At 44.6% G+C, this 15,298-nt stretch overlaps 1 pseudogene; it reads left to right on the top strand.

Annotated features, from left to right (window-relative positions):
* The first annotated feature begins 6,092 nt into the window (after window positions 1–6,092).
* LOC100460737 (glyceraldehyde-3-phosphate dehydrogenase-like) lies at window positions 6,093–7,240 on the top strand (annotated as a pseudogene).
* The last annotated feature ends 8,058 nt before the right edge of the window (window positions 7,241–15,298 follow it).

Here is a 15,298-nt window from a genome sequence, read left to right as displayed (position 1 = left end):
GGGCCTGGCTCTCAGAGAGTCATGGGAGCAAGGGGTCTGGCTCAGACGGGGAAGTGGCCTGGAGGATGGGCTTTTGAATTGGGCTGCAGAGCCAGCGATCTCTTGAAATGAGGAAAGAAACCCTCATTCTGATTTTTCTCTACGCAATAGAGGGGCTCCAATTCCTGAGATCCTAGACACCCTGGGAGAATCTGGATTTTACTTTTTTGAAAACGCACTGTAAATAGCAAAGAGGTGTTTTCTCTGAGATTGCCAGCCAGTGGTAACATGGTCCCCTAAAAAGGCCTGTAATGGCCTTGAGGAAAGTTTTCTGTTTCCTGTCTGGGCCTGGGGGAAACAGACCAAGTGTGTTCTCCATCCTTCTGTGCCTGCCTAGTTACCAAGCAGGCTTCCTTGGGTCAGGCATGGCAGGGTCTCCACCAGGTACAAAGCAATCCCTTTTGTGCTGGAGCCAGTTGGTGCCAGACATTGTTTATAGATGAAAGTGTTAAAGCTGATCATGGAATCCATCAGATATGTATTTAATTTCCATTTGAACATGGGTCTTTCTCCTTTTTCTTTTTCTCTTTCTCCTCTGCAGGTTAACTTGCATTCCCCAGGTAGTTTGAATGAGTCTCAGCCCAAATTTGCAAACTCAGTACAGCCATTCCCTGGGAAGTTACCCTGTCTAAGCCTCCTGTACAAGTCCTAGGAAAAGAACCTGTTTTCCTTTGGGCATGTGAGCAGTGAATTATTGCTCATTCATAATTTCATGTGTATGTGTTGCTGATGGCCAGGTTTAGAGATACCAACCTATTCGTTTTTAGAGGAGAGGTGAACTGATAACATTCTTTTCAGACATCACTATCACTAGACAGGAAAGGGCTAATAGTATGACAGTGTCCTGAGGACAATAGAGAAACTGCAAACTGCAGAAGCAGCTGGTCTGTGTCCCTGACGAGCATCTCTCCATATCAGGATATGGAGATTCTGCAGGAACAGGTATTTCTTCAGAAAGAGAAGGGACTGATATTTTAGATGTGACCAGATGCAGGGCACGCTCTTATTGCCATGCCAGCATTTGCTATTCGTGATGTTAGTATTCAAAAATTAAGAAACACCCTGCCTGGGCCATTGGTGTCTACTAATCCATTGGAAGAGAAGACTGGAATCCACCACTTGCTAGCTTCTTGGGTCTCATTCCCCCCCTTTCTCCCATAGCTGAGGACCACCTATCCTAGATGGCTGCTGTTATTGTTCAAAGGAACATCTTTAGAGCCTCAAGCCCAGGAATAGCCCGTGGCAGGCACCTGGTAAATGTTAGTTTTCACTGTCCTCTCCCAACACTATGAAACATGCAGCACTCTCTACAACTGCCCCTGTGGATTTCCATAGGCAGGAGAATATCCAGTGTTAAGTGGAGCTGGTATTTTCAGAAATGAAGCCCCTTTCCTTGTTCGTGCCAGCCCGTTTTGTCTTAGGCATATGTGCATTGCATTATTGCCCACTCTGTATTTTATTTGCATCTGTAACGATGGCCAGGTTCGGAGATACCATCCTATTTACTTCTAGAGGAGAGGTGAACTGATGATAACCTTCTTTTCTCATATCATTATCTCTAGGTAGGAAAGGGTTAATAGAGTTAGTGTGACAGTGTGGTGTGGACAGCATAGAAACCTCCCCACCCTCCACCCGCCCGCAAGCTGCAGAAGTACCTGGTTTGTGGCCTTTGCCAGCCTCTCTTCATATCCCGATTCTGCAGGAACAGGTGCTTGAACATTAGGAGAAGGGGCTGAATCTTTGGATGGGGTTTCGTGAAGGGCACACCGTTATTGGGATGCTAGCATTTGCCATTCATGACATTGGCATTCGGGTGTCATGAAACACAGGAAGGTTTTTCCAACCCCCCACCGTATTGACTGTTGGGATCTACTAATCCATTAGAAAAGAAGGCTCAAATCCATCACTTACTGACCCGTTGGGCTTAAGTTCCCTCCTCTTTGCCATAGCCAAGCACCACCTATCCTAGATGGCTCCTGTTTTGTTCAGAGGAACATCTCTAGAGCCGCAGGCCCAGGAATAGCCCTTGGCAGGCATCTGGTAAATGGTGTTTTCATTTTCCTCTCTCCCACACTATGGAACATGCTGGTGCCCCTTTTGGACTTTTCCATACTGTGGGCTTCCCTTTTGCCATTTCCTTGCACAGTTGTGCCTGTGCCTGGCACCAACTTTGCCCAGGATCACCACTTGTATCCACCTGCAGACATTTTTAAACGCATAAGTTAGGCCTCTTATTGAGTTGAAATTTATTTTATTCCTGATGCTACAATATTATTTGCATTGATACCCAGTCCACAGTTTGTTTCAGTCATCCTGGTGGGGTGGGCCTTCTGAAATCCAGTTTGAGCCCCCCTGTAGCAAAAGACTTGCAAGGTTATTTATCAGGAAGTTCCAGACCTTAGCAGCAGTTACTGCAAGGCACTGCTGGGCTTTTTCCACATCGGAAGGGCAGAGGTCCTGAGTAATTGCAGTGGGCAGGAGCTGAGTCATGCTTGGTTTCTTGCTGTGGTTTGGTATGTTGCTAATGATCCCTGGAACCTGCCTCTTCCTAGATCCTTTCCCTCCAGTGAGTGTGACAGGCCAACATCCCTCCAGTGATGTTGCCTGTGACAGGCCCATCAGGCAATGCCTTGATGACATTCCACTCTTTGAACTGTGAGTTCCTGTAGGGAAAGGAAAGCCAGTTACAAGTGGTCATCTCCCACCTGGATGGCACTGCTCTGTATATGGCTGCCCTGTGGATTTTCACAGGGAAGGGAGTATCTAGACTTGAGTGTAACTGGAATAGACAACAAAGGAATGGGGAATACATGCACGGGAACTGGTTGGTGGCCTAAGATAATACCATGAAGCCAATCTCATGGCTGTCTGGTGATTCAGAGGTTAGAGCTCCAGTCTTTGAGCGACCGTGCCCATTGTTGAGAAGTATGTATACTATCATAAACACCAAAGGTGGGAGTCTTCAGCAAGCCTCCAGGTGGCTCTATTCTAGAGGTCTCTTTCTGTTCTTGAAAGATAGTACAGGAAGTCAGAGTATAATAAGATGTACAGTGAATTTAGATGATGCCAGGCCTTGTGCTATGTGATTTACATTAATTACTTCATTTTAAAATCTTTTTTTTTTTTTTTTTTTTTTTTAGACAGAGTCTCGCTCTGTCACCCAGGCTGAAGTGCAGTGGCGTGATCTTGGCTCACTTCAACCTCCACCTCCTGGATTCAAGCGATTGTCCTGCCTCAGCCTCCCCAGTAGCTGGGATTACAGGCGCGTGCCACCATACCCAGCTAATTTTTGTATTTTTAGTAGAGATGGGGTTTCACCATGTTGTCCAGCTGGTCTTGAATTCCTGACCTCAGGTGATCAGCCTGCCTCAGTCTCCCAAAGTGCTGGGATTACAGGCATGAACCACCGCACCTGGCCCATTTTAAAATTCTCAGTGTCTGTCACTATTATGATACCGTATCTTACAGATAAAGAGACTGAAGCCCACAGATATCAAGCAACTCACGAAAAGCTTCATAGCTGATAAATGAACTCAAGATTTAAGGTTAGACAGTTTGGCTCCAGAACATACACCATTGATCTTGACACCATTCTGTAGTTACTAGAGCACCACATTTACAAAAAAAGGATCAGGGTGATTACATGACTTGCTCAGTTTGGACAGCCAGTGAGTGCCAGAATTAAAGCTAACACCTAGGTCTCCTGACTTCAAATCCCATTCTTTTTTTAGGCTGACATTTGTCTTATCCCAGGTCCTCTGGAGCAGTGCATCTCAGACTTGAATGCACATTGGTATCCCCTTAAGGATCTTGTTAAATTGGGGATTCTGATTCAATACTTCTGTAAAGGGCCTGAAATTCTGCATTTCTAACAAGCTCCCAGGCAATGCTATTGCTGCCAGTCCTCAGACTATGCTTTCAGTCAAAAGAAGATTTGAGCAACCCTCTGGTTTAGCAGCTGTGGCTTCCGAGCAGGAGAATTTCCTTAAACACATATCTACCTACACACACACACACACACACACACACAAAGACACAGCAGGTGTGTTCTCTGAGTCTCACTTCTGAGATCCCTTAACAATTCCCTTCTGGGGTGAAGAGTCTGAGGCCCAAGGAGGGAAAAGACTCTTTAGGGAGTTATTAACAGACTGGAACTAGGACCCATTCCACTTGACTTCTCAGCTAGTGTTCCTCCCTTCCCCGTTCCTTCCTCTGTTGCATGAGGGTTTCTGGGAAGAACAGTAGTAAAGGAATGGGCGTTGTTCAATATCACATTATTCATGACTTTGCAGGAAAAAAACAAGGTGATCCTCATTCCAGATCTTCTTGCCCACCATGCTGTACTGAAAACGTGATTTAGCTGCCCGGGAAGACCCAGCTGTACTGCGCCTAGGAGAAAGGTCAAAATGGTTCCCTTCAGAAATCTGCTTGCCCATACAGCTACCATCCTGGGGAAAATGTAACTACAGCAACCTCTCAGATGCTCAGATACCATTTGTAAGCCCAGTTGCCTGCCCACAAACTCCAGGAACTACCAGTAACTAAATGCATACTACAACTTTTGTAGTACTATGGTTAGGCCAAACTACTGATTAGACCCAAAATTTAATGGCTCAGATACAATCTCTTTCTTGCTCACACAAGAATCAACCATGGGCATTCCATATTGACAAGCAGTGCCCCTTCATGTAGACCCAGCCTGTGATCATCTCTGCCCTCTTCAAAATGGCTTCCAAGGCACTCTGGTCGTCATCATTCCTGGAAGTAAGAAAGAACGTGGACGAACATAGCTCAGGGTTTACAACTAGCTTTCAGGATCACCATGGTCAGGAAATTGTTTCTGCCACCCAGAGGTCAGAAAATTGCAGAAAGCCATTGCTGATAGCATGAGTATCCCATTGGCCCCAGGATGATTAGCTTAGAAAGGAGTTTAACAGGGTGCTGTGAAAACTCACATCTACTCTTCCTGCTAGAGGAAAAGTATGGCTTCTAGCTCCCTTCTCTCTTCCAAATTTTCTTCAGAGATTGCATTCGCAAGGGAGTCTGAGAAATATTGTCTCAAGGCCTCCAGTCTCTGAAATCCAGGGAAGGGAATAAGAGTGGGAATGTTGTGGAGTGTCAATAGACAATACCTGGTGCATCTTTGAAATTCACATTAAAGTTGAAAGATTTGTCTCCCTTTTCTTCCTTCCAAACTGAAGTAGAAGACTGCAGAACCCTCTAGTGTCGCTGCAAACTGAGGCATCAGCTGCTGAGGCAAACAACAGTGGTTTGTGTCATGAAATTTTCTTTTCCAGGCCCTAAACTCCCTGGGTATAAAGTTAGTCCTAGTTTATATTCCCCAGTATTCTTGTTCCCCTGGTTTAAATGTGTCCCCCAAAATTCATGTGTTGGAAAGTTAATCCCCAGTGGAACATTGTTTAGGTGGGGCCTTTAAGTTTAAGAGGCGAGTAGGATTAATGTGGGACTGGGTTTGTTATTGTGGGAGTGGAGTTCTTATAAAGGATGAGTTTGTCCCCTCTCTTGCTCTGTCTCTCTTCTGTGATGCCTTCTGCTATGTTATGATACAGTGAGAAGGCCTTCATCAGATGTGATGTGGCCCTTCAGTCTTGGACTTCCCAAACTCCAGAACCATGACCCAAATAAATTCTGTTAATTAAAAATTACCTAGTCTGTGGTATTCTGTTATAGCAGCATAGAATGAACTAAGACAGAAAATTGGTACTGAGAAGTGGGGCAATTGTTATAACAAATACCTGAAAATGTGGAAGCACCTTTGAAATTGGGTAATGGTTAAAGGCTGGAAGAATTTAGAAGAGCAGACTAGAAAAAGCCTATATTGCCGTAAATGGAGCATAAAGGTCATTTCTGGTGAGGGCTCAGAAGAAGACAAGAGCTGTAGCAAAAGCCTAAATCTTCTTAGAGATTAGTTAAGTGGCCATTTTATTACATCATTCTTGCATTGCTGTAAATAAATACCTGGCTCTCTGCTCCTCCTGTTCGACAGACAACGGCATCTTCTCTTGCATTACCAGCTGCATCCATGAGACACCATGGGGAAGGTGAAGGTCGGAGTCAACGGATTTGGTCGTATTAGGCGCTTGGTCAGCAGGGTTGCGTTTAACTCTGTTAAAGTGGATATTGTCGCCATCAATGACCCTTTCATTGACCTCAACTACATGGTCTACATGTTCCAGTATGATTCCACCCATGGCAAATTCCATGGCATCGTCAAGGCTGAGAATGGGAAATTTGTCATCAAATGGAAATCCCATCACCATCTTTCAGGAGCAAGATCCCTCTAAAATCAAGTGGGGTGATGTGGGCGCTGAGTATGTCATGGAGTCCACTGGCGTCTTCACCACCATGGAGAAGGCTGGGGTTCACTTGCAGGGGGGAGCCAAAAGGGTCATCATCTCTGCCCCCTCTGCTGATGCCCCCATGTTTGTGATGGGCGTGAACCATGAGAAATATGACAACAACCTCAAGATTGTCAGCAATGCCTCCTGCACCACCAACTACTTAGCACCCCTGGCCAAGGTCATCCATGACAACTTTGGTATCATGGAAGGACTCATGACCACAGTCTACGCCATCACTGCCACCCAGAAGACTGTGGATGGCCCCTCCAGGAAACTGTGGCGTGACAGCCACGGGGCTCTCCAGAACATCATTCCTGCCTCTACTGACGCTGCCAAGGCTGTGGGAAAGGTCATCCCTGAGCTGAACGGGAAGCTCACTGGCATGGCCTTCCATGTCCCCACTGCCAACGTGTCAGTGGTGGACCTGACCTGCTGTCTGGAAAAACCTGCCAAATACGATGACATCAAGAAGGTGGTGAAGCAGGCGTTGAAGGCCCCCCTCAAGGGCATCCTGGGCTAAACTGAGCACCAGGTGGTCTCCTCCAATTTCAACAGCGACACCCCCTCCTCCACCTTCAATGCTGGGGCTGGCATTGCCCTCAACGACCACTTTGTCAAGCTCATTTCCTGGTATGACAGTGAATTTGGCTACAGCAACAGGGTGGTGGACCTCATGGCCCACATGGCCTCCAAGGAGTAAGACCCCTGGACCACCAGCCCCAGCAAGAGTACAAGAGGAAGAGAGAGACCCTCACTGCTGGGGAGTCCCTGCCACACTCAGTCCCCCACCACACTGAATCTCCCCTCCTCACAGTTTCCATGCAGACCACTTGAAGAGGGAAGGGCCTAGGGAGCCCCACCTTGTCATGTACCATCAGTAAAGTCCCCTGTGCTCAGCCAAAGAAAAAAAAAGAAGAAAAGAAAAGAAATACCTGAGGTTGGGTAATTTATAAAGAAAAGAGGTTTAATTGGCTCACAGTTCTGCAGGCCACACAAACATGGTGCCAGCATCTGCTTGGCTTCTGGGGAGGTCTCAGGGAGCTTTTACTTATGGTGGAAAGCAAAATGGGAGCAGGCGTGTCATATGGTAAGAACAGGAGCAAGAAACAGCGAAGGGGAAGATGCCACACACTTTTAAACAACCAGATCTTGTGAGAACTCACTATCACAAGGACAGCACCAAGGGGATGATGCTAAACCATTCATGAGAAATGCAGCCCCATGATTCAGTGACCTCCCACCAGGCCCCACCTCCAACATTAGGGATTACAATTGAACATGTGATTTATAGGGGCCAACATCCAAACCATATCAGTTGTGATCAGAATGTTAGTAGAAATACAGACAGTAAAAGCCATTCTGATGAGGTCTGATGGAACTGAGGGACAAGGTATTGGAAGCTGGAGTAAAGGCCATCCTTGCTATACATTTGCGAAGACTTTGGTGGAATTTGTGTTCATGTCCTAAGACTTTGTGGAAGGCAGAACCTAAGAGTGATGAACTAGGATATCTGGCAGAAGAAATATCTATGCAGTAAAGCGTTCAACATGCTGCATGGCTTCTTTCGGCTGTTCACAGTAAAATCAGAGAAAACAAATTATTTAAAGGCAGAATTTATAATTAAAAGGGAAGCAGAATGGAAAGATTTGTAAAACTTCCAGTCTGGCATGTAAAGAATAAAAAAGGATGCTTGAGAGAGAATAAAAGGTGTGGCCAAGCCACTGTTTGCTAAAGAGATTAATATGGATAGAAAGTTCTGTTCATCAGTATATTGGGGAGAATGACCCCAAAGGGATTTTGGAGATCTTAAAGGCAAGCTAGGATTTTGAAAGCAGGGTTTCCAGAGAGTTCCCTGCAGGACCTCAGCATTCACTGCCCTGTGCCAACTTGGGACTCTGCCCCCTGAGTTCTGCACAGTGCTCCTCAGCCACCTGGCCATGGCTCAAGAAGGCCCAGGTAGGGCTCATCCTACCACTTCAGAAAGTAGAAGCTGTAAATCTTGCTGGAGTCCACATGATGCTAATTCTGCAGGCATTCAGAATGTAAGAGCTATAGGGCCATGTCAGATTTCAAGGATGTAATGGACAGCCTGGCAGCCCTGGCAGACTTGTCACAGAGGTAGAGCCACCACAGAGTCCCCCTAGGGTATTACTTAGTGGAGTCATTGGAGTGGGGCAGCTCCTGAGACTACAGAATTGTAAGGCTAGCAGCATGCAACTCCAGCCTGGGAAAGCTGCAGGCATGAGACTTCAACCAGTGAGAGCTCCTGGGTAGTCTGAGCCCAGCAAAACCATAGGGGCAGCACTGCCCGAGGCCTTGGGGATCAAACCCCCACCCTAGTGTACCCAGGATGTAGGGCATGGAATCAAAGGAGATTGTTCTGTCTTCTTAAGTTTCAATATTATTTTCCTTCTTGGGTTTTGGACTTATTGGGGATCAGTTACCCCTATATTTTTGCCTCTTTCTCACTTTTGGAATGAGAATGTCTATCTTATGCTGGTCCTACTGTTGTATTCTGGAAGTAGATAACGTGTTTAATTTCACAAGCTCACAGCTGGAGGAAAATTTGCCTCAGGATGGATCATACCTTGAGTGTTACCCATATCTAATTTAGATGAGACTCTGGACTTTTGACTTTTGAGTTGATGCTGAAACAAGTTAAAACCTTTTGGGCTATTGAGATGGAATGAATGTATTTTGCCTGTGAGAAGGACATGAATTTTGGGGGCCAGGTGTGGAATGCTATGGTTTGAATGTGTCTCCCAAAGTTCATGTGTTGGAAACTTAATCCCTAATGCAGCAGTGTTGAGAGGTGGGATCTTTAAGAGATAATTAGGTCATGAGAGCTTTACCCTCATGAATGGATTACTGCTATTATCTTGGGAATAGTTTCCTGATAAAAAGATGAGTTTGACTCCCTTTCCTCTCTTTCTCACCCATATGATGCCTTTTCTCATGTTATGCAGCAAGAAGGCCCTCACCAGATGTGGCCCCTTCATCTTGGACTTCCCAAACTCGAGAACTGTATGCAAAATAAATTTCCACTTGTTATAAATTACCATTTTGTGATATTCTGTTATAGAAGCACAAAATGAACTAAGACACTTGTATACACTTGTACATGTATGTACTTGTGCATGTGCATATACATGCACTTGCAGACCCATATCTCAGACAGAAAATCTCCCAGTGTCACAGAGGAGAAGCTTAAAACATTCCTAAATCATGAGACAAAGGATGCTTCAGATGAGTTGGGAGAACTTTGTAGATTCTGCCCAAATACCACTGGCCTCAGAGGCCAAGTCTGCAGTCATGGAGGCCCTCAGGCATGGAGCATCCTCCTGTGCACTGAGCTTGGAGGAAAATTCCAGGATTTTTTTGTGTGGCACCTTTGAGAGCAGTCCCATCAATAGAAACAACCTACTCACCCTCCTGAGAGCCCCATCTACTCAGTGAACACTCAATAAGCATGAGCAAACTATAGTGAATGAAGAGTCATGTTTCCCAAGTTGGGTTCCTGATGAAGGAATTCTTGAGTCAATGATTCTGACCTAGAGGAATCTTTTGCTGGAGAAAATGAAGCTAAATGAGCTGGATCAAGACTGAACCCATTGCCCCCGTGCTGCCGTTATATTCTTCTACATCCATAGCTGCTATTGTTTGTCAGTAATTGTACTCTTTCCAGCTGAGGTCAGACAAGGTCTTAAAATCATTCTCAACGGTATGTTCTAGACTATCTCTACCAATCAGAATTGGCAAATATTTTGAAATTTATTTACCATGCCTGCCTAAGTGTAGCATTTCACAAAATATGTTCCACAAAACATTGGTTCTCTGGCTTATTAGCAAGTATGATGTAAGAGTTCTGTAACTGTGAAAACTTGGGGAACATTGTGTACAAATGTTTTTTCATGTTAGGACTTCTAGAACCTGTAAAATGCTAATTTACTGTATAGGTCTCCCATAATACATTTTCCAAGTGTGTCTCACTATAGAACTTATTCCGAAGATCATATAGAGAGATGAAAAAGATTATTTGCTGAATAATAATGTGTCCTATAGTTGCCTGAAAATGGGCTAAGTGGGATAAATGGCTACTGATCCTCCAAATTAAATGAGGGACTGCTCATGATCTCAACTTCTCACAAGGTTGCTGGGCAGCTGTCATTTTTAGCACTCCCCTGAACAACCGGCATCCAAGCTCAGATCATTGTCTTCTACTTACAATGGCACTTTCATGCTCTACCTATGAAAAGGAAGAGAAGTAGGGGAAGGGGGTCCTTTCCTGGTTCATCCAGTTGCACCCAGCCCAAGCATGTGTCTCTGCAAGATAACAAGGGAGTGGGAGACCTGTGCTTTTTGCTGACCCATGCATGTGTGACCTGCCTGCCTCAGTGATACTTTCTGGTGATTGACTAAGCCCTTTACTTGATAGTAGTGCCTAATGTGGAGTGATCATGGCAGAAAAGTTTCGCTGTTTCATTCAAGGGTTGAGAAGCATCCTCTCTGGGTTTGAGGACAAATCACCCATAATGCTCATGATTGAATGGCCTCATTTTCTGTGGCCCATAAATGCCCCTAAACTGACAGGCAATTTGAATTGATAGCCTTTTGATCATATGGCCAGGATGTCTCTACGTCACAGAAACACTCCTGAATGGGCAGTTCATTTGGCCCTAGGTAGCTAGTCACTGGGTAGTTACAATGTCTGGAGGCCACAGATGAGCAGAATACCTGAATGAGCAGATAATTTGGCTACATCACTATGGTAAAAAAAAGAGGCTGAGATACAAGGCTGCCTATTGTTATATTTCTCAGCTTTTCTATGTTTGAGCTTTAAAGATGAAGAGAAAGGGACGAAAGAGAGCCCACCCCACCCCTAAATCTGGTCATCATTGTGGCAGCTGATGCAGCCCAACTCCTCAGATTCAATCATTATACAATGTACCAGACAGAGGACTTTTGGATAAAATCAGGTATAGGTAAAACTGTTACAATTCATGGAAATAATAATAAGACTTCTCCCAAGACTGGTAGTACCATGCAGGGCTGAAGAAATCTCTGGGAGACTGGATTATTTGTCTACGTGATAAAGGGGTGACATTCATGCAGTTGAATGAAGCAAGTGGTGAGTAAAATGGTGTTCAGTACAGAACTCTGCAGAAGAATGACTCTGATGAGCACTGATCCAACAGTCAACAGGAGGGATCAGATATGTCTACTGACATATCTGGAATATGTCATATATGCCTATTCCTGAAATGGGGGTTCAGGGGAATTAGGTTCACATACACATGGGGCAGGGGCATCCCTGAGCTCCTGAATGTAGAGGTAATATCCCTGTGAGGTTGGAATTGCTTTGAGACAGCTTGCCATTTTAGTATGGTTTACATGGGAATCTTGGGAGTCAAAGTTCCTGGGAGTCCAATGATAAGCCTTGACTCAAAATGGTGAATGGGAATATGGCGCGACCTTTTAAGTGGAAGATGCCCCTAACTTTTCTCCTTCAACCAGAGAATATCATAATGGATGAGATAATCATCATGCTGGATCCACATACTCTGTCTTATGGGATAAGAGACATGGGGTCCTACAAAGTAGCCCAAGTCTGGCTGGACTGGACTCATTCATTTAGACTTGTGATAATGGCCTCCAAAACAATTAGTCTTGTGACTTGCTGTAAGAAGGAATACTGACGAAAAGTCAACCAAAAAAACAATCATGACTTCTGGTGTCTCTACTCTGGGGAGGGCTCATGAGCTCCATGAGTCAGAAGGTGGGGAGGGGGGAACAGAACCCCCCTCTCCGTGTGATGTCCTCCATAATGCCTATCCCCTGCATCTTACATGGATTCCCAGGGTCATCTTCTCTGTACCTACTGGGATGGGATGAAGACAAAGCTCACCTTCTTCTGCCTACATGATACCACATGATGGGCCACATGTGCAGAGGCCAATGACAGAGACTGGTGTGAAATCTGAGGGGCTCAGACTCCCAAGGAGGTATCCCTGTGTCCTCAAGTTGGAGGAGTAGATGGAGGTATGGCTTCTCCTTTGGAGTACATCATTGTCAGCCTTGCTCCACTCTTCATTGAAGGCTGCCATCATGTGCACACACTGAACTTGGCAGCTGCCCAATGGGTACTCATCTGGGTGTGGGGACGAATGGCTCACATTGCTCAGATTAAGGAATCTGGCCTTACATCCATTGGTTCAGCAGACACAGTCTTCTTCTGAGGTCATTTGTGTTGATAAAATGGTAATTCCTGGGTCTCTGTGGAATGTACTGCTCCGAGAAGAGGATAGACTGTCTGGCTCCTCCCAAGTGGAATGACAAACAGTAGTTGGTTGGGCATGGATATGTCTAACCCCAGAAAACATTCTTCTTTTCTTCATCAAATAGCAAGAACATTACAATAAAAAAAGCTTACTTTAGAAGAGACTGTTTTGTAGTTAGAGACAGAAACAGACATGTGTCAATTCAATGTAATTTTGTTGTTGTACAGAGTGTCGTTTTTTCTTGTAGAGTGTATTATTGCTGCCCTCACAATATTGGCTCTGAAGTTACAAGCACTGGTGCCCCAAATGACTGTTACCAGGGGATGGAAGCTATTCAATGTGTTATATTATGTTTTCAGCATGGCCTTTTCCTGTTCAAAAAGATACACTTAAATATTTAAACTGGCAACATTTTCCTGGTTAATTGGCCTTTTTAATTGGCCTATCAAAACATCATTGTTTAGGTTGGGCACGGTGGTTTACGCCTGTGATCCCAGCACTTTGGGAGGCTGAGGCAGGTGGATCACCTGAGGTCAAGAGTTTGAGACCAGCCTAGCCAACAAGGCGAAATCCCATCTCTACCAAAAATACAAAAAAAAATTAGCTGGGCATGGTGGCCCGTGCCTGTAGTCCCAGCTACTCAGGAGGCTGAGGTAGGAGAATCGCTTGAACCTGGGAGGTGGAGGTTGCAGTGAGCCGAGATTGCACCACTGCACTCCAGCCTGGGTGACAGAGTGAGACTCTGTCTCAAAAACAAACCAACCAACCAACAAACAAAAACTATATATATATGTGTGTATATATATATATAGAAACAAACAAAAACTATATATATATATAAAATATGATTGTTTATCTCCAATCATCCAATCATTCTTCTTGCCATAAAATCTACTTTGTCTAATATTAATTGTATCAGTTGGAGTTTAGTAGAATACATACAAGAAATTGGCTTACATCAGCGGTCCCCAACCTTTTTGGCACCAGGGACTGTTTTCGTGGAAGAGAGTTTTTCCATTGATAGGGGCAGGCGGATGGTTTCAGGGTAAAACTGTTCCACCTCAGATTGCCAGGCATTAGATTCCCATAAGGAGGACTCAACCTAGATCCCTTGCATGCACAATAGGGTTCGTTCCTGTGAGAATCTGATGCCGCTGCTGATTGGACAAGGAGGCACAGCTCAGGCAATAATGCTCTTGGGTGCTCACCTCCTCCTGTCCAGCCCAGTTCCTAGCAGGCCACGGATCAGTACTCGTCCATGACCTAAGGGTTGGGGGGCCCCTGGCTTACATGATTGTGGGGGCTGGCTATGCAAATCTGAAATCTGTAGGGCTGGGCAGCAGGCTGGAAACCCTCAGGAAACACCTGATGCTGCAGTCCACAGGTGGAATTTTCTTCCTCAGGGAAAGCTCAGTTTTGCTCTTAAGATCTTTCAGCTGATTGGATGAGGCCCACCCAGATTACTGAGAATAATCTTCTTTACCTAAAGTCAACTGATTCTAGATGTTATCACATCTCCAAAATATCTTTGTAACAACACCTAGATTAGTATTTGATTGAATAACTGGACACTATAGCCTAGCTAAGTTAACACACAAAACTAATCATCACCGTCTATCCCTTGTAATCTTGGTACCATACACATCTCCTTAAACTATGCTTAATCTTCAAATAAAGATAATAACAAAGTCATATTTCCACCTAACGTGATACAATTATCCAGCATACAACCAAAACTGCACCAACTCTTTCCCTAGAAGAGGATGCAAATACCTTTGAATAATGTTCACTCTTCTCCTTGACATCCTGTAACTTAAATAAATACTGTGATGTGAAGTTAACTATTGTTAATACATCTTACGTTAGATTATAAATGGATAAGAGAGGGAAGAAAACAAAAATATTACATATGCACACACACACATAAATATCACATATTCATACAAAAACAAAGAAGAAATAACAATTACAGTCCTCATTTCTGCAACCAGTCATGTGCTCATAGCTAGGTACTTATAACTGCCATCTTTCATCACTATTTCATACTCCCTTTGCCCTCAGCAAACACCTCAGCTGGTTGTGGTATTTTGCCTGGTGGGGTTACACAACCTTCATTTCTGAGGGGTGTGGACAGTTATGAGTCCTGCCTGGATTGAGCTGTAGTTCTTCATTGACTTTAATCCAAGCACATGGTAGTACCAAGGGATGCCCTAAGGAAACTCCAGTATTCTAGATAAAATCCTTCTTACCTTCAATTGTATTAGCAGCCCAGTTTCTCCTTGCTCATCAGGCCTAATCACCCCAGCCAGTACAGTAACTTCCTTCTTTGCCTGTTGATTTAGAGGCAAGAGGGACCCAAAGCAGCTGGATGGCAGTCTTAACTTCCAGTTCAATGGAATCATTGTTGCGTCTCCTAGTGGAAAGCATTCCTTCCTTTGAAACTAAGATCTCTAGACTAGTAAAACATAAGGTCGCAGAGATTGGAAGCAAAAATTTTGCTAGTGGATCTCTAGGGGTGGGTAGTGCCATTCTCATTTCTATCCCTTGATTCTTGGTTTCTGCTGAGATGGTTGATTGGGTCCATGAGTAACACACCTAATCTCTTCAGCAAAAAGTTAT

Source organism: Pongo abelii, chromosome X (genome assembly GCF_028885655.2).
Source record: "Pongo abelii isolate AG06213 chromosome X, NHGRI_mPonAbe1-v2.0_pri, whole genome shotgun sequence".
In the NCBI taxonomy this organism is placed as follows: Eukaryota; Metazoa; Chordata; class Mammalia; order Primates; family Hominidae; genus Pongo; species Pongo abelii.
Note: the sequence above shows the minus strand (reverse complement) of the source record. Positions and strands in the feature narration are given on the sequence as shown.